Source organism: Nomascus leucogenys, chromosome 14, assembly GCF_006542625.1.
Source record: "Nomascus leucogenys isolate Asia chromosome 14, Asia_NLE_v1, whole genome shotgun sequence".
Classification (NCBI taxonomy): domain Eukaryota; kingdom Metazoa; phylum Chordata; class Mammalia; order Primates; family Hylobatidae; genus Nomascus; species Nomascus leucogenys.
The window spans coordinates 83325292-83346123 of NC_044394.1; positions in this window are offsets into that span (position 1 = coordinate 83325292).

A 20832-nucleotide genomic window follows, 5' to 3' on the forward strand; every position below is an offset into this window, starting at 1 on the left:
TGTAGGTAAATGCAGAGTAAAAGAATGGGATGCTACACACACCTAAAAATAATAGCAGAGATTCTCATGCAGTGAGATTGTGAGGAGTCATTAAAAGCTTTTGAATTCTTGGCCGGGCGAGGTGGCTCATGCCTGTAATCCCAGCACTTTGGGAGGCAGAGGTGGGTGGATCACGAGGTCAGGAGATTGAGACCATCCTGGCTAACAACGGTGAAACCCTGTCTCTACTAAAAATACAAAAAATTAGCTGGGCGTGGTGGCAGGTGCCTGTAGTCCCAGCTACTCGGGAGGCTGAGGTAGGAGAATGGAGTGAACCCAGGAGGCAGAGCTTGCAGTAAGCCGAGATTGCACCACTGCACTCCAGCCTGGATGACAGAGCCAGACTCCGTCTCAAAAAAAAAAAAAAAAAGCTTTTAAATTCTTGCATTCTATATTTTTGAATTCTTGCATTGATTATTCATGAATTACTTGTATAAGTAAAACTAAATTTAAAAAATTTAATAAAGTCTGAAACACTCATAAGCATATGGATGAATATTCAAAGATCTAAACTTGCATATATAAAATATCAACTACTTTCATATCCTTTGCAGGGACATGGATAGAGCTAGAAGCCATTATCCTCAGGAAACTAACACAGGAACAGGAAACAAAACAAAATGATGAGAACACAAGGACACATGGGGGTGAACAACACACACTGGGGTCTGCTGGAGGGTGGGTGGGGTGAGGGAAAACATTAGGAAGAATAGTTCATGGATGCTGGGCTTAATGCCTAGGTGACAGGATGATCTGTGCAGCAAACCACCATGGCACATGTTTACCTATGTAACAAACCTGAATACCCACATATGTACACCAGAATTTAAAATAAAAGTTGAAGGGAAAAAAAAGATCAACTCCTTTCTTTATGTTATTCCATTTATTTTTTCCAAAGTGTTTCATTTGTTAGCATTATTTAAAAGGCTATAACCAGTGGATTTGTCAGTGCCAAGCCAATTTAATAAGCTATAACTTTTTTGAATAAATGAACTAACCATGTAGAGTTCCCAGACCATTTGAAACAAGCAGATGTCAGAGAACTACACTAAAATGTCAGAGAACCACACTAAAAATGCCTCCTCCTTTCCACTTTAAATTAGCTTCCTCTTTGTGAATGGTTACTATGATAAAACTCAGCAGGCTTTCAAGGAACTCAATTTTAATTCGTAAAATACAAGAAAATGCAATTTCTAAATCGATTATAAGTTTCTATATTCAAAGCATAACTTTCTGGGTGCCTCAGTGATACCCAATGTCCTTCAAGAACTCTTTTAAAAGTCTAAAGTAAATTAAGATGTAGACATGAGAATATTTGAGAGCACTGTAAGGGAGGAAAAGATAATTCTTCCTCTACCCTTAATTGAGATCTTAATTGGGATTGACTCCTATAAAGAAAGAGAGATTAACAGGAGAAGAACAAGCAGAAGTTTAACCATGGTGCTATGGTTTGAATAATGGTGTTCCCTCCAAAATTCATACTGAAACTTAATCCCCAAGGTAACAGTATTAAGAGACATGGTCTTTGGAAGGTGATTATCTCCCAAAAGGGCAGAGCCATCATGAATGGGATTAGTATCCCTATGAAAGGGCTCCAGGTTGAAGGGCATACTCTCTTGCCCTTCCATTCCTTTCACAATGTGAATACCTCACATTCTTCCCCTCTAGAGGATACAGCAATAAGGCACCATCTTGGAAGCAAAGAGCTGTCCTCACCAGACAATGCCAGCACCCTGATCTTGGACTTCCCAGCCTCTGGAATTGTAAGAATTACATTTGTCCCTTATAAATTACCTAGTCTAAGGTATTTTGTTAGAGCAATACAAGTAGACTAAGAAATATAGATACTGCCTGTGTCTGTGGGAGATACCCAGGGAAAAAGTACATCTCAAAGAAGTGGTTCAAATACCATCCTCAGCTGAAACAAAGAAAGAAGGGAATGAAGACGGCCAGGGAAAGCACCATAAAGGTAGGTGAGGTTTGTTATGCAGATTTAAGTCAGTGCCTTTTCCACTGATAAGAATTTCTAGTGATTTAGAGTCATCCTTCTCATCCTGCTGCAGAGAGACACTCTTACAACTGGAGATTTCTTTGCAAAAGTACATTTTTCTTAAAAGGGATAATGTCTGTTTTTAGAGCTTCTCCTGTGTCTGCTGCTTCCAAAAATAATCAGCTGAAAATAAACTTTATGCCAAAATGACATATTTTGGGGTGGCATTTTCTGGTCCTCTACCATCACACTCTGGGGTGGCATATTCTGGTCTCCTACTGTCATATTTTGGGGTGACATATTCTGAGCCCCAGCAGCATTTATCTACACAGCAAGGGTTTGTAGAAAAGTCTATTTAGAGCCTGTCTGTCAAATCCCCCAAAGCTGTTTGGTGGCAGAAAAGGCCAGCTTCTCCCATTAGCTGACACTGTCCCCACCCACATGAATACACTCTCTCATTTCCTCCCACCCTCTGTGCCTGAGTCCTGCACTTTCTCCTGGGCTTTATAACTGCTTTTACACTGGTCTATTTAGTAATGGCAGGGGATTAGAGAGTTATGTAATGTTGGAAGAACCAGGGTGTTCTGACAAAGATCCCTCAAAGTAAGAACCACATAGCCTTCCCTGTTTTATATTTTCCTTGTCAAAAGTAGTATATCAGAGAGTTGTGCCAGCTACTTGCCCATTGGACTTTGACTCCACAAACATTTTTCCTTACTTCCCCTCACCACATCATACAGAGCTGTAAACATGCAAAATAAACTCCCTTCCTAGTTGGCTTGCAGTTTGTTTCTGTCAGTGGGAGAGAAGGCTGGAAAGAAGCTGGACAACAAAAAGAAGAAAGAAGTCTTTTTTTTTCTACCTGGGGTTATGCCTCCAGCAGAAGAAGTACTCATGGGTTCTAGCTCCAGCAGCAAAAACAACACCTATGCATGACTTCAGGCTCCCCAGGTCCTGCAGGATAATGAGAGTGTGTGCTCCTAGCTTTCCTGAAGAGAAATAGAGATGATAATTAAAACAGCAGCACCAGTGGGGTCCCATCAGTCTTAGCAGCCAAGTAAACACAGGCTTTGCAAACACACCATTTTTCCTTAAATTCCTCAAACCCTAGGCATGAATGAGGCTTTCTGTGGTTGCTAATCCCTGGGTAATGTTTCTTTTTACCATTTTGTAATTCTAGCCTCCATCCAGGATGATTTCTTTACAGTTTTGTTGAGATATAACTGTGTGAACCCCAAAGATCTGAGACAGGACTCAATTAATTTAGAAAGTTTATTTTGCCAAGATTGAGGACAAATGCCCATAACACAGCCTCAGGAGGTCCTGATGACAAGTGCCCAAGGTGGTCAGAGCACAGTTTGGCTTTACACATTCTAAGGAGACATGAGACATCAAGTAACATATGCAAGAACATTGGTTCCATCTGGAAAGGCAGGACAATTTGAATCAAAGGCAGGAAGACTTGAAGTGGGGAGGGGACTTTAAGGTCACAGGTGAATAACAGACAAATGGTTGCATTCTTTTAAGTTTCTGATTAGCTTCTCCAAAGGAGGCAATTAGATATACATTTATTTCAGTGAGCAGAGGGGTGACTTTGAATAGAATGGGAGGTAGGCTGGCCCTAAGCAGTTCCCAGCTTGACTTTTCCCTTTAGCTTAGTGATTTTGGGGCCCCAAGATTTATTTTCCTTTCACATTTCCCCCCTTTTCTTTTTAAAAATCATTTGGAGAAGGCATTTTAGAATAAAATGGGTCTCTGGTCTCAGGTTTTGTCTGATCTCTCATGGCTAGGATGGTTTATTCCTAGAAAGGTAGGTCCCAAGTTATTAGGAAAGCTCATTTTTAGCATGTTTTGAATTCTTATGTCCTATGAAGAGAAAATAGGGGGAAGAAGAGCGAAAAACAACAACAAACAAAAGAACAATCCTGGAAAATTGACATAGGCCATATTACTCTGAAGCCTATATATCAGTAGGCAGGTATGAAAATGGCTTATGTATGTAAATAGGTTGCTGTTAGTTTCTTCTGAAGTTTAAGTTGTCTGGCTTCATTTCACAGGGCTTCTTTTAAGCCCTGTGAAATGAAGCCAGACAACTTCAGCTTAGTTTTCAGTGACTCCAAATTAGAAAAAGTGAGGTGAAAAAAAGAAGGAAAAAACATAGAAAACATTATTTTGAAGACTTGTAGCCAAAATAAATCAGAATTCAGTCCAAACTGTAGAAAATAATAAAAATTGAAAAATATTAGGCAAGACTAGAATCTAACAACAGGTGTACTATAGTTTTTGAAACATAATTTTTCTCTTCAGTTTCCCATATTTACTAAAGATAAATCATGGTAGGGCTAATTTGCTTTATTATACTTGGCCTGATTATTTGTATATACTGCAGCAAGAATATATATATTTTTTACATAGGCTTTTAAATTGGCTTTGATGGAACTTTGTTCCATAGAAGGAATCTCAGATGAGATTTTTGTAAAGCCGAGCCCAGCCATGGATTTTTACCATCAAATACCTATGAGTTGAGTGAATTCGTCTCTTTTTGAGGTCCCAAGACAAACTTGGGGCTCCTGGGCCTGTCAGAAAGTGACATTCTCTACTTACCACAGATCAGAAACCCTGTACAGATACTGTGTAGATAAGGTATAAGGCCAGTTTTCCCAAAGGGGATTTTATTGGCTCCATAAGTCAAGTTTGATTCCTTAAAGGAAAGCACACCATTCCACTCAAAGCCTTGGTGAAATAACCAGTTTCTCCAATTGTGTACTGCTACAAATGAAAACAGATTCTTATTGCACTTACGCAAATAACTCTATTGCCATAAGTTAAGAATACTCACAAATAGTTTCCAAATTCTAGAGAAATCAGGTAGAGAGAAACAAGTATGCTCCAAATTCTGTTCACAGGAGTATACTAAATTGTTAAAAGCTGTCAATAGCTCAAAAGAAAAGTTCCCTTGACTCTGAAAAACAAAACAAAGGATCAACAATGTTTTATGCAAAAAGTTAAAAAGATTACTTCAGACTTCTATTAGTTTAGTCCATGCAGTTAATGCTTGTTCTGCTTGATATTTATGAACATTTCAGCTGTCTGTGAATCCTGAAAGTTTTTCCTTTATTCTGATGTTACAATCTCCAGAGTTATCAGAAACCTGCACTCAAGAGCACCTGTTAGAGTTTTATAGTTGATTATGAAACCACCTTCTAAAGATGACCTAAACAAGACAATTGTCTGTGGATGACAGAAAGTTTCAGGACAGCCATAGTCAAAGACACAATTGACAAGGAAATTTGTTACCTCTGTGGCACACAATAATTTAACATAATAATTATAATTATTACTTATAATGTACATTAAGCCATATCAGAATTATAGGAGTTTCTCATAATTTTGGAACACATACCAATAACATATTTATACAAATACAGCCCAAAGAAAACCAAACACTGTTTCATATTTGACAATGCTTCGTGTATAATTTTTATACCAAATAAGCCAAATATGTCATTTTTGGACTTTAGGGACCCTAATATCTTAAAAGATTAATTAGGCTAGAAAAAGACATAATTTATAATTTGATTTGGAAAGTTTGTCAAATATCAAAGGTTTAAAACACTTGATCATAGGTCATTGTAAAATAACTCATTCATTTAACCAAAGTGATAAAGATCCAAAAAAAGGTGAAAACATTTATTCTTTGAGAGAGGACACTTAATTTTCCAAACAATAAGCCCTAATAGTAACAGCATGAAGCCCTGTCATAAAGACACATGTACACGTATGTTTACTGTGGCACTATTCACAATAGCAAAGACTTGGAACCAACCCAAATGTCCATTAATGATAGACCTGGATTAAGAAAATGTGGCACATATACACCATGGAATACTATGCAGCCCTAAAAAAGGATGAGTTCATGTCCTTTGTAGGGACATGGATGAAGCTGGAAACCATCATTCTGAGCAAACTATCGCAAGAACAGAAAACGAAACACCGCACGTTCTCACTCATAGGTGGGAACTGAACAATGAGAACACTTGGACACAGGGTGGGGAACATCACACACCAGGGCCTGTTGTGGGGTGAGGGAAGGGGGAGGGATAGCATTAGGAGATATACCTAATGTAAATGATGAGTTAATGGGTGCAGCACACCAACATGGCATATATATACATATGCAACAGACCTGCACATTGTGCACACATACCCTAGAACTTAAAGTATAAAAAAAAAGCATGAAGCCAATTAAATTTTTTAAAATTTTACAATCTATAAAATTTTAATCTTGATCACAAGATATAACTTCCATAAACCTTTATAACCTATATAACCTTCATTAATGAGTTGGTTAATGCTTCAAGAAAACCTTGTTAATCCAACACAGGGGCCTATATCCTGGTTTTGCATCAGTGTGCTTTTCACACCAATAGTTAATTTATAAAGAAATAGAACTTATTTTATCTCTTAAAATCATCCCTTACAATCTCATATGCCCAACTCTTCCATGATAGTCCCTGGGCCTTGAGGAGTTGAATGGCTTTAATTTCTGGCCCTGTGTCTGGGCAATGCAGTTTATTTTGATTGGCATCTTCTATGGGGCCTGAAGATGAGGCTTTAACTGCTGTCAGTGTTTAAGATTTGGACATGGTGTCCTTTTTAGACCCAGGAGTCAAAACGCTGTAACTTAATGTCACAAGTACTTTAAAAGCACATATAGAAAGATACACGGATGTAATAACCTTAATTTGAAAAAAAATGTTTTTTAATCTTGTTTTTTTTTCCTAAGCAAACCCAAACATAATAATAATGGCATAGGAATTATTTCAATAAAACATAAAATCTGTTAGGCCAGTTACCAAAAGCCAAAAAAAAGACCTTCTGCAGTATATAGAACATTACGTTGGAAGGGAACATTTCCTTTAGATCTTTAAGAAAACATTAGCCTCAGATCACAACAAAAAGAACTTGAGAAAAAAACTTATATGAGCTGAAAATGAGTTGAAGGAGAGTGTTATTTCATGCCTTTTAAAAGGGGAGAGAAAACTGAAAATGGTGAGATGCAATAGAACTTAAACTTTGGGTTAAACAAAAAATTAAAATCTCTTATAATTTATTAAGAGTAAATCAATCCCTTAAGGAAATTTTGTTGTTCTAATTAATTCTTTAGTGTATAAGTGCTTTTTTTTACATTAAACCCAATCTCTAGAAAGACCATTATAATTTCCCTTTAATTATAGACAACTTGATCATATAAAAGTTTTTTTTAATAAATCCTTTTATATTGTGACTGACACAGACCATTCATGACATGCTTGGACTTTCTGCTTTGTCCTGAATATCCCTCTTTCTTAAACAACCAGTCATTTTATTCTAGGTCTAAATTTACCATACAAGTTTCTTTCTTATATACAACTATTTCTCTTTAAGCTTTCTTTCCAAAAAATACCTCTTTATTTCTATAACTTCCTTTACATCTTTCTTATTTCCTGTTTTTCTAATCTAGTTTTATACGTAACCTTTGAATTAGACAAAAATTATTCACCTTTTTTAAAAGGACACTTTTTTAAGAAAGAATATTTTCCTACAATATTTTTTTATAGAAAAATACCCAAATAATGAAATATATATTATTTAATTTAATATAACTTTAGAGTCTAAATTACGACAAGTTTCTCTACAAGTATTTATCCCATTACATTTGCCCACATATTTTATTTTATTGGTTTACCTAGATTGTTTATGAAAATTGCAATAGTCATGATGTGAAGTTATGAAACTCGCCATTGCAAAATTCTAACTGAGACAGTGAAAAAGATATGACCTAACTTACTCCACCTTGCTTCTAACTTCCAAGCTGTCCTTGTTCATTCTTGGACTTTGGAAGAAACTTAGTTTAGCTTTGAAACAAAGATGATAACAGTCCTTTCCCAAAACAAACCTCCTTCTGCCTGTGGACTCGACTGCCGAAAACCACAAGATTAGAAGTTATGGTAATTTTACTAAATAATTCAAGATGTAGCTATTTTCATTAAACCAATATCAATGTCTTATTTATTAAAGATTACACAAGCAAAGATCATTCTGTCTTGGGCTGTGTTTATAGTTTTGTAACTCCTATGCCAAATTTTAACACCTTATAGTATTTGGCAGGGATAAGTATGAAATTACTTGATTGATAAATGCAAACAAAAATGTATGCTGGCAATTCTTAAGACATTTCTCATGTTACTTTACCAATAATCTTAAAGCTAGCTTATTTATTAAAGATTTTACTTAAGTCATGTAAACTTGAAAAAGCATTTGATTAGTCTTTCCTTTTTCTGATGAAGTATTTGATTTAAGTGCTTTTATTTTTCTTTAAGCCAGTTAATTAGAGTTCCTTTATATATTTTTCAGTAGTGAAACTACTGAAAACTTTAGTACACAACACACAAATGCATAGACATATTAGGCATACCAACACGAGTACATCTTATAGATTCATAAAAACCTTTTTTTCCCGTTCTTAGACTTTCAGATTCTTGATAATCTGTTTCACAACCCTAGGCAGCTGTCCGCTAAATAGCTTTAAATTTGCATATGAAAGGAAACAACTCAGATGAAAATCAAATAGCAAAATTTATATCATAAGGTATGGAGAGAAAAAGTGTGGTGTGCTAGATGGAGATTAAAGATGAACACCAAATCAAACATAAAATCATAAAAATCTACCGTCAGATTGTATAAAGAGACCAATTTTATTTAGATATGGACTACCTATCTTTTTTTTTTTTTTTTTTGATATGGAGTCTCGCTATGTCACCCAGACTGGAGTACAGTGGTGCGATCTCGGCTGACTGCAAGCTCTGCCTCCCAGGTTCATGCCATTCTCCTGCCTCAGCCTCCCAAGTACCTGGGACTATGGGTGCCCACCACCATGCCTGGCTAATTTTTTGTATTTTTAATAGAGATGGGGTTTTGCCATGTTAGCCAGGATGGTCTCAATCTCCTGACCTTGTGCTCCACCCACCTCAGCCTCCCAAAGCGCTGGGACTACAGGCATGAACCACTGTGCCCAGCTGACTACCTATCTTTTAACTGGATCTCTAAGCTCTGGGCAGAGCCCACACTGAATCCTGGGTTTCCAAAAAGGGAGAATTATTGTGAGGCTAGACCATGTGATGTTTCTACAGTGCACTTAAAAAATTTTTTTTAAACAAACACATTTCTAAGTGTCTAAACTACACTCTTCTTAAAAAATAAAAAACCCAAGAGCAGCCTCTGTTGTAATAATAATTTTAGTCAATAAATCCTGTAATGCAATACAAAAGCAAGCAGTTTAAGAGCTGAGATGAACTTGTCTGTTTACACTCTTGGCATTCCATAAGGAAAAACAGGTTTCACTTCCAAAGGGAGTCTGGTGCATTCGCCATTTTTTTAAGGAAACCCAGACTACTATAAATGATTTTAGGTCCCTCATGCAGCAGAGGGTGCAAGAGAAAGGAGAGACAGCAGAAGTAAATGAAGAAAACAGAATCCAGTCAACTGAGAAAAAAAAAAAAAAACACTTTTGCTCAAAAAAAGGACAAGGTCCTAGAAGAGAAAAAACAAAAAAACCCAAAACATTAAGGCCTTTTAAATACAAACATGCACACATGCACACATACACACACACATCTTGGATATGAACTTTTAATTAAGCTGACTTTTAACCATTGAGCTCTTTGTAAAATAATTTTTAAAATTCTCATTACTATATTTCAGCTAGGACAAATTGTTGCTATTTCAGAAGCATCAAGTATCAAACCCAAAAGGCCTTGAATTAGGAACAAAACTGAGGCTGTCGTGGTGGAAAAAAAAAGACAGAACCTTAGCTGTGGAACTGCAGCATGGGGTGACAGCCAAGGCCAGCAAAAAGGTGGCCTCGTTATGTAAATAAAGACCCTCTAGCAGTTAAAATTTAAAAATCCTTCTTCTTTTTTACCTTTTGCTGGCCATTTCTCTCCCCCACTACACCACCTTTGTGTGTGTGGTGAGGGTAATTTAGCCACTTCAGAGGGCTTGTTCCCCATAATTTGGAACTTTCCTTTGGATTTGATCAAGTCAGATAGAGTTGATCAAACCCAATGGGAAAAGACTGAAACAACAAAAACAGAAACAAACAACAACAACAACAAACAGTTAAGCAAAACAAACAATGGCACAACTTGTATGGTCATTATGATCTAATGGTAAAGAGAAATTAAGACCAGCTGGTTGTTAATCTTAACTTTAGCCAAGACAAAACCCAATTCAGTAACTTACTTAGGGATGGGTCTCAATCTGTAGACTGCTCTCTACCATCCTAAAAGCAGGAAAAACAAAACAAAACAAAACTCAACTTCCCTTTTGGAAGCGAGCTCAAACTCCATAAAGCAGTTACCTGCCTTCCATCGTCACAGAAATAGGAAATCTTGCCTTCCTTGTTGGAAGCAAGTAAAACTCCAAAAACAGAGGAGTTGTACAGTGAAATAAACTTTAGATCTCAACCAAATTTTGGAAGATCAGGGACTCTCTGGAGTGCGTACTCTCAGACCTCAGCAAATTGTCCTGTAGGTTTGAGCCATAAAGTTAGCTTATGCTGGTACCAAGCACCAATAGGAGAATTGTCAAAGATCAGGGATATTACCACTTAGAACCCCCTTGTAGTTACTAAAATGTGAACCCTGAAGATCTGAGACACATCTCAGTTAATTTAGAAAATTTTGCCATGTTGAGGTTGCACACCCATGACACAGCCTCAAGAGATCCTGATGACATGTACCCAAAGTGGTCAGAGCACAGTTTGGTTTTATACACTCTAGGCAGACAATCAACACACGCAATATAAACATTGGTTCAGTCTGGAAAGGCGTGACAACTTGAAGCACAGCCGGGGAGACTTGAAGCGGGGAGGGGGCTTCAAGGCCATAGGTTGATATGAGACAAAGAGTTGCATTCTTTTGAGTTTCTGATTAGCTTATCCAAAGGAGGCAATCAGATATGCATTTATCTCAGTGAACAGAGTGGGTGACTGAATAGAATGGAGGGTACGTTGGCCCTAAGGAATTCTCAGCTTGATTTTTCCCTTTAGCTTAGTGATTTTGGGGCAAGATTTATTTACCTTTCACAATGGACATACAATAAACTATGTATATATCTAAAGTGTATAATTTGATCAACTTTAACATAAGTATAGACTGTGATATCATCATTGCAATAAAAATAATGGACAGCTCCATCACTTCCAAAAGTTTATTGTGCTTCTTGGCAATCTCTCCCTCCCCTTTCCTGCCTGCTGATCGGCTTTCTGTGATTATAGCTTGCATTTTATAGAATTTTATATAAATGGAATTATATGTTATATAGTATGCACTTCTTTTAATTTTTTTTTTGAATTTTTACTTACCATAATTAAACTAATTCCTGTTGTTGCATGTTTCGATTGTTTTTTCCTTTTTATTGCTGAATAGTACTCCATTATGTGAATATACTGCAATTTATTTATCTATAACTCTGTTGATAAACATTTGGGTTGTTTCCAGTTTTGAGCCATTATATATAAAGCTTCTGAGCATTTTTGTACAAGTCTTTGTATGAGTATCTGCTTTCACTTCATTTAGGTAAATACCTATGTTTGGGATGGCTGAATCATATGGTAGTCATATATCTAACTTTTTAAGAAACAACCAAAATTGTATTATTTTACATTCCCGCCAGCAGTGTATAAGAATTCCACTTGTTCCAAATCCTTGTCAACACTTGGTATAATTAATGTTTTTAATTTTAGCAGCTCTACTCTTTCCAACATTTTTGTAACCAGTTCCCTAAATTAAAGTACCTCTGTTTAAAACACCTGCAGTGACTTCTTTCTTCCTAGTTGGGTGATGACTCAATACAAGTATTAGGTGACTCAACACTCACTACCTGTTAGATGAATGAATTATTGCGTTATTTAGAGGAAAGCTCTCAGGGATATAAAAGGTTGAAAAAGTAAGAATCATTTCTAGGCAGTCAGAGACTATGATGAAATGACACTACAAAAACTCTATTTTAAACATAGACACAGAAAGAAGCAATAAAAAAATCTCTAACAAATACACAGGGGAAGGTTCAGAGGCTTGGAATAAGAACCATTTAAGAGTAGGAAAGAATAGTAAGTAGCTAGTGTTTGAAAATAGACTAAGTAATTGGAGAGTACAGATGAAGGTCAGGTAATTTAACAAGAAAGAGTGAATAGGAATGGCAATCAATAGAAAAGATAATGGCTTACAAAGAATGGAGAGAGTTCCCAAGGGCAAGTTTGAAGAAGGAGGAGTTTCATGGGGACCAATTAGCCTAAAAGTTTAACCGAAGGTGAGAAAATACAAATGGCTTGCAATAAACTCTGAACAGTATATTACAAAGTATGCAGATTATAGAGAAACAAAGGCTGTGAACAGGGGCAAGCAGCCCACGTGCCCTTGGGCAGATTCAGAAATGGATGTGATACTGACACAGGCACTGGCTCTGGTGCCTGCCCAGCCTGTTTCTTCTGGGTTGGTGACTCGGTGGGGTGGGTGGTATGAGTCAGTTTGCTGTAGGCAGATACACGAGTCCTTCTATCCCACTGATTAGGGAAGGAGCTAGAGGAGAAGGGGGGACTACTGGCTTTGGGAAGAAAGGAGGACTCTTGCTTTGTGTGTGGAGAAGCTGGACACAATGCCTCCTCCTCTCAACCTCGCCGTGTATTTGTTGCTTACACCACCTTGTCTTATGGGGTTTCCTATATATTCACACTGCAGCCCCTACCACCTGTACCCTCAGGAGGATGGGAGCTGTGTTTTCTAGCTCCATTGCTCTTCCACAGCCCTAGGAACAATGACAGTAATTCGTTCGTTTCTTTAAATATTCATGGAGCTCCTACTCCGTGTCAGTCTCCAGGGGTAGGAAGATGAAGACATAATTCCTGAGCTCAAGGAGGTCACAGCACAGCGGGAAAGATGGACACATCAGTAGTTCCCTATAAGAGCATGCGAGAAGTGCTATAAAAGAGGTATTCATCAAGAGGCAAGGAAGTAGGCAAAGTTCTACAGCTGAACTGGAGCTGGCTTTGACAGGGGGCTTAAGGACAAGTGGGGGTTTGCCAAGCAGAGAAGGCAGGGGAGGGGGAACAGGGAAGCCAGGGGAGCAGGAACAACAAGAGAGGTAGGGAGGTTGGAAAGCATCCAGAGAAAAGTGAAGTTTGAGGTTCCTGGTGTGCAGGGACTGAAGTATGGCTGACAGCTAGAGTAGAGGGAGAAGGAGAGTTGCAGCATCTTCCAGAAAGTTGCTAGAACTAGGCCAGAAGATGCTAGGGGAACAGTAAGAAGGGTGCAAGGGAAACAGGTTTTCAGGTTGCAGATTGTAGAGACAGTGGTAAACAAGTAGTGTTCTTTTTATACAATTATTGTCTCTATTTGCAAGCTGCACTGCCCACCATCAGCTGGGTATCCTCTGATGTTAGAACTTGACCTCACCTCTGATTGAGAAGGGAAGTGAAAAGGAAGGGGAATACAATAGTTACAGATGAGGCTGGCACTGAACATTGTATTTAAAGAGCCTGATGGGGCAGTGGGGACATGCTGTGTAAGTGTCAAGAAGACATCAGTGTTTGAAAGCAGAGATGTTGGGATCTGACCCAGCTGTGGCTACAGAGAGAATCTTATGGTAGACATAGGAGATGAAATGAGAAATCAGTTGGGAGGCGTGTGCAGGGGGAAAAAGTGTGAGGGCCAGACGCATGGTAATTTTGCCACAAATGGAAAAGGAGGAGGTGGATACAACAGACATTTTAGCAGAAGAACTGGCAGAAATTGGAAGTGATTGTGTGGAGGCTGAATGACAGGAAGGGGTCAGGCCTGCAAGGCAGAGCAGAGGGTGGTGGTCTTGACGGAGACCGGGAATGGAGGGCTGGAGGGAAACCATGGGTTGATAGGTTGGATTCCTGCCTGTGGAGGAAGCAAATGGAGGTGTTAGGATGTCACTGGAAATGAGTGCCTTGCGCTTAGGAAAGAGACATAAGTCACGTGTAGATTTAATCACCAGAAGCACACACATGGTGGCTGACTACTGGAAAGGGTGAGATTGCTTTAGGAGAATGAGTGAGTGAAGGAACATGAGACCACGGATGGATGAGACCCAGGAGAATATCAGGGCTCAATGACAGGGTAGGAACAGAAGCCAATAAGGGGTTGGAGGATTTGTCAGGGAGAAAACCCTGCAGAGGAGGAGCGTTCAAGGAGGAGCGGGCTCAGAAGCATCGAAGCTGTGTGGGGGCTGGAGGGAAGGCTTTGGGTTTGGCATTCGGGATGTCATGGGTGGCAGGGGTTGGGGTGGGTGGCAGAAAATGTGACAGCAGAGGAAGCAGATGTAGGCCAGTCTTGCAAGGACAGAAGGCAGGCCCTGGCACAAAAAAAAAGGCTGGTATTGGCTTAAGGGTGGGGTAGACTTGAGAGTGTGGGTAGACAGAGAAAAGGAATTGGTGGAGATGGGAAGGTGAAGGGAAATTAAGGAACCAAGTGTAGTAACTTACGAGGAGAAAGTCATAAGCCAAGGGGAGACAGTCATAAGCCAAGAGGAGGGATGAGTCTTCTTGTGCCTCTGACAAACAGGAGGGAAGGTGGAGGAAGGTGCAAATGGGTCTGGGGGTGGTGGGCAGGCATCAGAGCCAGGTCAGGAGATGGACAGCTAAATCACCCAGTTAGAGGCAGGGAGGAAGAAGCCAGGCATTAGAAAGGATAATTTAGATGCAAAACATTACAAACCCCATATTCAATTTATTAAATTCTCTTTTCACTTTTTCCTTCTCCATATTTTATTTTAAAAATATTTTGATACTTTAATAAAGCAGGCCTATTTTATCTCTCTCAGTGCTAGGTAATGGAAATCCAGACCTTGAAATAACAGGCACTTTCAATTGCTGGTGAAAAAAATCATAGCTAGTTAAGGAGAAGGAAATATATCCCTCTTTCCCTAACTGAAACAAATAAAACTAAATGAAAACACAAAATGTTCTTCTACATCATTTAACTATGGTTGCCAATGTTATTAATATTTCTAATACAAGAGTTTTACGATGGATCTTAACTTCAGAGACTGTTGCTGTGGCTTGTGGAAGTAATCTGTAGCTTCTGTGAAGTCTGTAATTCTCACTGATCTTGCTTTAAAAAACACAAAAAATTAGCCAGGCGTGTTGGCGGGCGCCTGTAGTCCCAGCTACTCAGGAGGCTGAGGCAGGAGAATGGCGTGAACCCGGGAGGCGGAGCTTGCAGTGAGCCGAGATCGTGCCACTGCACTCCGGCCTGGGGAACAGAGCAAGACTACGTCTCAAAAAAAAAAAAAAAAAAAATGTGTTGCTCTGGTAATATTCCATTTGAGATCTGTTTTCTGGAAGGTATGGGTACCTGTGCATCTTCTCTGCTAAGTCAGAAGAGGATTATGAGCACTTCCATCATATCTTATTTGCACAAAGGTAAAATAATAATAACAATAAACTAAAACCTATGACAATTTAGGGAACTGGTTACAAAAATGTTGGAAAGAGTAGACTCTAAAATTAAAACATAAATAAAGTTTGAAAGGATTGAACAATGAATCTTAAACTGCGGAATGTAAAATAATACAATTTTTGTTTCTTAAAAGTAGATATATGACTACCATATGATTCAGCCATCCCAAACATAGGTATCTTATTTAAACAAAGAGTTTGAAAGAATAACTCATCTAAATTAATGTTTAAGTATTTTATAATTAAATGTTTGAGAAGACACGTGAGAAATGAAAACATGACTAAGCTTGGGGTTGACGTTAGCATGTCAATGGAGACGCCCTACGTAACTGTGGACCATTCTTTACAGTTTTGCACAGCTGAGGGGGCAGATGAAGAAGATTCTGGGGGCCCAAGGAGGCATAAAAGGGGCTCTGAAACTGAAGTCAAAGGACTAGAGGACCTCTTCTTTCTAGTCAGATCTTTGATAGAGAGTCTTGGGCCACCTCCACGAGTTGTTGTGATGAAGGAAAAGCAGCACCAAGGGGAACTTCTTCCTGTTCTTGCTCTTTGGAAGCCATTAGGGGGCTGGCTTGCTAATGACCGCACAGCTGTCTCTGTTTGCAGAGACAAGCTGCTTATCCACCTCAGCAGGATGTCCCTTTGAATCACTTTTTCAATAGTGAAGATAAAGTCACAGAGACTCAGCCATTCTCTATGACCAAAACCTTCTCTTGGTGCCAAGAACATGTCTCTGTGAGATGCTAGATGGATCTCGGGGAGCAATCTGAGGCTGGAAGTGGGAGAATTAGTTAAACAGCTCCATTGGAAACTGTGATGCAATAATTAGCTTTGGTACCATTTCAGGAATTCAGGCACATGACTTTTTTCTACAGTTCTTTCCATGAACCTCCATCACAAACAACTACCTACTCTCAGGAGGTTTCTCTGGATGTAGTCCCCTGATTGCCTGCTTCAGAAACATCTGGGGCATGCATGAAAAATCCAGGTTCTTGGGTCTTGTTCTATGCTCTCAATCAGTATTGCTGGGTGCCGTGCACAGGAATCTGAATGGTAAACTTTCTAGAAGATTCGCTACAATCTAAGTTTGAGAACCCCTGCTTATAGGTGAGAATCTCAGTTTGAGTAGAACTAGGCAATTTCTTAGGTTTGCTCAACGGCTCATTCTCAGCCTGCTTTGGATCCTTTCTGCTGTCTGCCTCTAGCCAGCATGATCCTGGCTCTCCTCTCACCGTTCCCATAGGGATGCTCAGGACATGCAAAGGTATTTTTCATGCTGGTTCTGAAAAAACACAAAGATAAGTCTTATGCCAAAAATGGACAAATAACTGACAACTTCCATGAAGGCAAGTGAAACATCTTGGGTGACCCGAGCCACAGCCCAGCTCCATCGCAGCTGCTGTCATCCATGCTATCTGTGTGCAGTTATCCGACCACTTTAAATACCATTTGTGCGCTCGTTTAAGCAGCCCTGGAGGATGGGAAGTTTCAAGGAGCCTTTTATGACCAGAATTTGTCATTTAGAGAGGCAGTATGCAAACCAAGCTTTGCTGGCTCCTCTGCTCTGTGGGCATCCTGGCCTTTTCATTTTATGACCCACCATGAATAACTTGCACGATGCTCCAACTCCCTGTTAGTCGGATGTCACGAGCTCACTTTTTCATCCCAGGTCTATACTTTAATGCCATTTAGCAATGATCTTCCTTGGGATTCTGTGTTTTTATTGCTTGTCATGACACCACAGGAGCATGTTTTCCAGAATGCACTGAGGCATACATATTACTCACTATGGAGGAAGCCATCGGTTCACAGGAAATAAAGCTGAACTATGACAACACATTGATTCCACCATTTCTCATGTTAGTAATTTTCTATTTGGAGAGTCTGCAGATGAATTCATGGGCTGACTCAGTTTCTTACTGTGTGAAGGCTACACGATTCTTGCAATTATAATTACCCAGCTATAATATCTGACACCACTATATTTATCAGAAAGCACAAACCCATATCCTAAGTCCATGCCATACCATTAAGCATCTTTATGAAAAGATTCTGGGCTATCTTATGAATCTTGAAATGTATCAGCAAATGGAAAATTAGGATTTATTTTTCTTTCACATCAGCCCTGAAACATTCAGACTATTATTTCCTTTGGACATTTGGAATCCACAAACCAAAATCAAGATTGCCAATATTCGAAGTTGTCTATTTTATATATATTATTACATTAGCTATTTTATTTACAAAGAGACCCCAGCTTCAGGGTTCCTTGGTCTAGGAGACGATACCAATACCAATCACTGGGAAGGCCTGGTCCCTGAAAAGTAGGTAGAAGAAGGCATACCAGCTGGGAACCTTGGGACCCAAAGATTGACATGGTGGTGAGTTCCTTGGGTTTTTGACTAGGTACTGGAGGAGTCAGTGACCCAGAAATGTCAACAAGTTTCTTTCTTTCCTTTTTTTTTTTTTTTTTTGAGAGTCTCACCCTGTTGCTCAGGCTGGAATACAGTGGTGCAATCTCGGCTCACTGTAACCTTTGCCTCCCAGGTTCAGGCGATTCTCATATCTCAGCCTCCAAGTAGCTGGGATTACAGCTGTGCACCACCACGCCCAGCTAATTTTTGTATTTTTAGTAGAGATAGGGTTTCGCCATTTTGGACAGGCTGGACTCAAACTCCTGGTCCCAAGTGATCTGCCCACCTTGGCCTCCCAAAGTGTTGGGATTACAGATGTGAAGCCCTGTGCCCAGCCAAATGTCAACAAATTTCTTATCAAAAAAGAAAAGCCCAATTTATTCTAAGTATGTAAGGCTGGTTCAACATTTGAAATTTATTCATTGTAATCTACCATGTAAAAAGGTCTAGGAAGAATGAAACCACGTGATTATATTAATCAATGCATTAAAACATTTGACAGAATTCAACACCCATTCACGACAAAAATAAAAAAACCTAGAAAAATAGGAATGTGGGGAGCTTCCTCAATTTGTTGAAAGGTATCTAAGAAAAACTTACAGCTAACATTATATTTAATGATGAAAGGCTGAATGATGTCCTTCTAAAATCAAGAATAAGCCAAGCATGTCTGTTTTTACGACTCTTATTCAACATAGTGTTACAAATTCTAGCCAGCGCAATAAGGCAAGAATAAGAAATAAAAGACATACATACAGATTGGAAGGAAAGAAAGAAAACTGTCCTTGTTTTCAGAGGATATGGTTGTCTGTTCAGAATATCTCAAGGAATGAAAAAGAAAACTGTCTCAAAACAACAAGCAAGGCCGGGAGCAGTGGCTCACGCCTGTAACCCCAGCACTTTGTGAGGCCAAGGTCGGGAGTTCAAGACCAGCCTGACAAACCCCATCTCTACTAAAAATACAAAACAAAACTAGCCAGGCATGGTGGTGCATGCCTGTAATCCCAGCTACTTGGGAGGCTGAGGCAGGAGAATCGCTTGAACCCAGGAGGCGGAGGTTGTGGTGAGCTGAGATCACGCCACTGCACTCCAGCCTGGGCAATAAGAGCAAAACTCCATCTCAAAAAACAAACAAACAAACAAACAAACAAAAACTAACATGCAAGTTCAGGAAAGTGACAGAATACAAGGTAAACATAAAAAAAGTACTTCTATATGCTTGCAATAAACAAGTGGACACCAGAATTAAAAATACAATACCATTTACAATTGCTGAAAAAATAAAACACCAAGGTGTAAATCTAACAAAACAGATACAGGATTTGGATGCTGAAAAGTACAAAGTGCTGATGAGAGAAACCAAAGAAATTCTAAATAAGTGGAGACACATCATGTTCATGGGTTAAAACACTCAGCATAGTAAAGATGTCAATTCTCTTCAAATTGATATCAAAGTTCCAGCAAGAATTTTTGTATAGACAAGTTTATACTCAAATTTATATGGCAATGTAAAGAAACTAGAACAGCTAAAATGACTTTAATAAAGAAGAACAAAGCAGGAAGAATGCATCTAGCCAATCTCTAGACTTCTTATTTAGCTTTGGCAATCTAGAATGTGTGGCATCAGCAGAGAGATAAACACAGAGGTCAAGGGAACAGAATAGAGAACTCAGAAAGAGGTCTACATAAATATGTCCAACTATTTTTTGACAGATGCAAAAGCAATTCTATGGAGGAAAGATGGCCTTTTTCTTTTCTTTTTTTACTTTTAGACTCAAGAGTACATGTGCAGGTTCGTTATATAAGTAAACTCAAGCTGTAGGGATTTATTATACAGATTATTTTGTCACCCAGGTACTAAGCTTAGTACATGTTAGTTATTTTTTCAGATCTTCTCCCTCCTCCCACCCTCCACCCTCAGGAAGGCCCCAATGTCTGTTGTTCCCTTCTTTGTGTCCATGTGTTCTCATCATTTAGCTCCCACTTATAAGTGGGAATATTCAGTATTTGTTTTTCTGTTCCTGCATTAGTTTGCTAAGGATAATGGCCTCCAGTTCCATCCATATTTCTGCAAAGAACATGACCTCATTCTTTTTCATGGCTGCATAGTATTCCATGGTGTATATGTACCACATTTTCTTTATCCTATTTACCACTGATGGCCATTTAGGTTGATTCCATGTCTTTGCTTTTGTAAATAGTGCTGCAATGAATATACGTGTGCATGTGTCTTTATGGTAGAACAATTTCTATTCCTTTGGGTATATACCCAATAATGGGATTGCTGGCTTGAATATAAGTTCTGTTTTTAGTTCTCTGAGGAAACGCCCCACTGCTTTCTACAATGTTTGAACTAATTTACACTCCCACCAACAGTGTATAAAACGTTCCCTTTTCTCCACAACCTTGCCAGCAAAAAATAGCCTTTTCAACAAAGGATGCTGGAGCAATTGAATATCCATAGGAAAAAAAGTGACCATCAGTCTAAGTCTCATGCCTTACCCAAAAGCGAACTCAAATTAGGTCCTGGATCTAAATGTAAAATGTAAACCTATAAAACATTTAGGAGAAAGAAATCAGAGAAAATATTCAAGGGCTAAAGCTAGGCAAGGAATTCTTATACTTGAAACAGAAACCATTGAGTCCTAAAATGAAAAACTGATAAATTGGATTTCATCAAAAGTAAAGACTTTTGCTCTGCTAAACACCTTGCAAAGAGAATAAAAAGGCAAGTTAGCAGACTACAGGAAAATATTCGTAAACCACATATCTGATAAAGGACTGTGTTGGTCCGTTTTCACACTGCTATAAAAAATACCTGAGACTGGGTAATTTATAAAGAAAAGAGGTTTAACTGACTCACA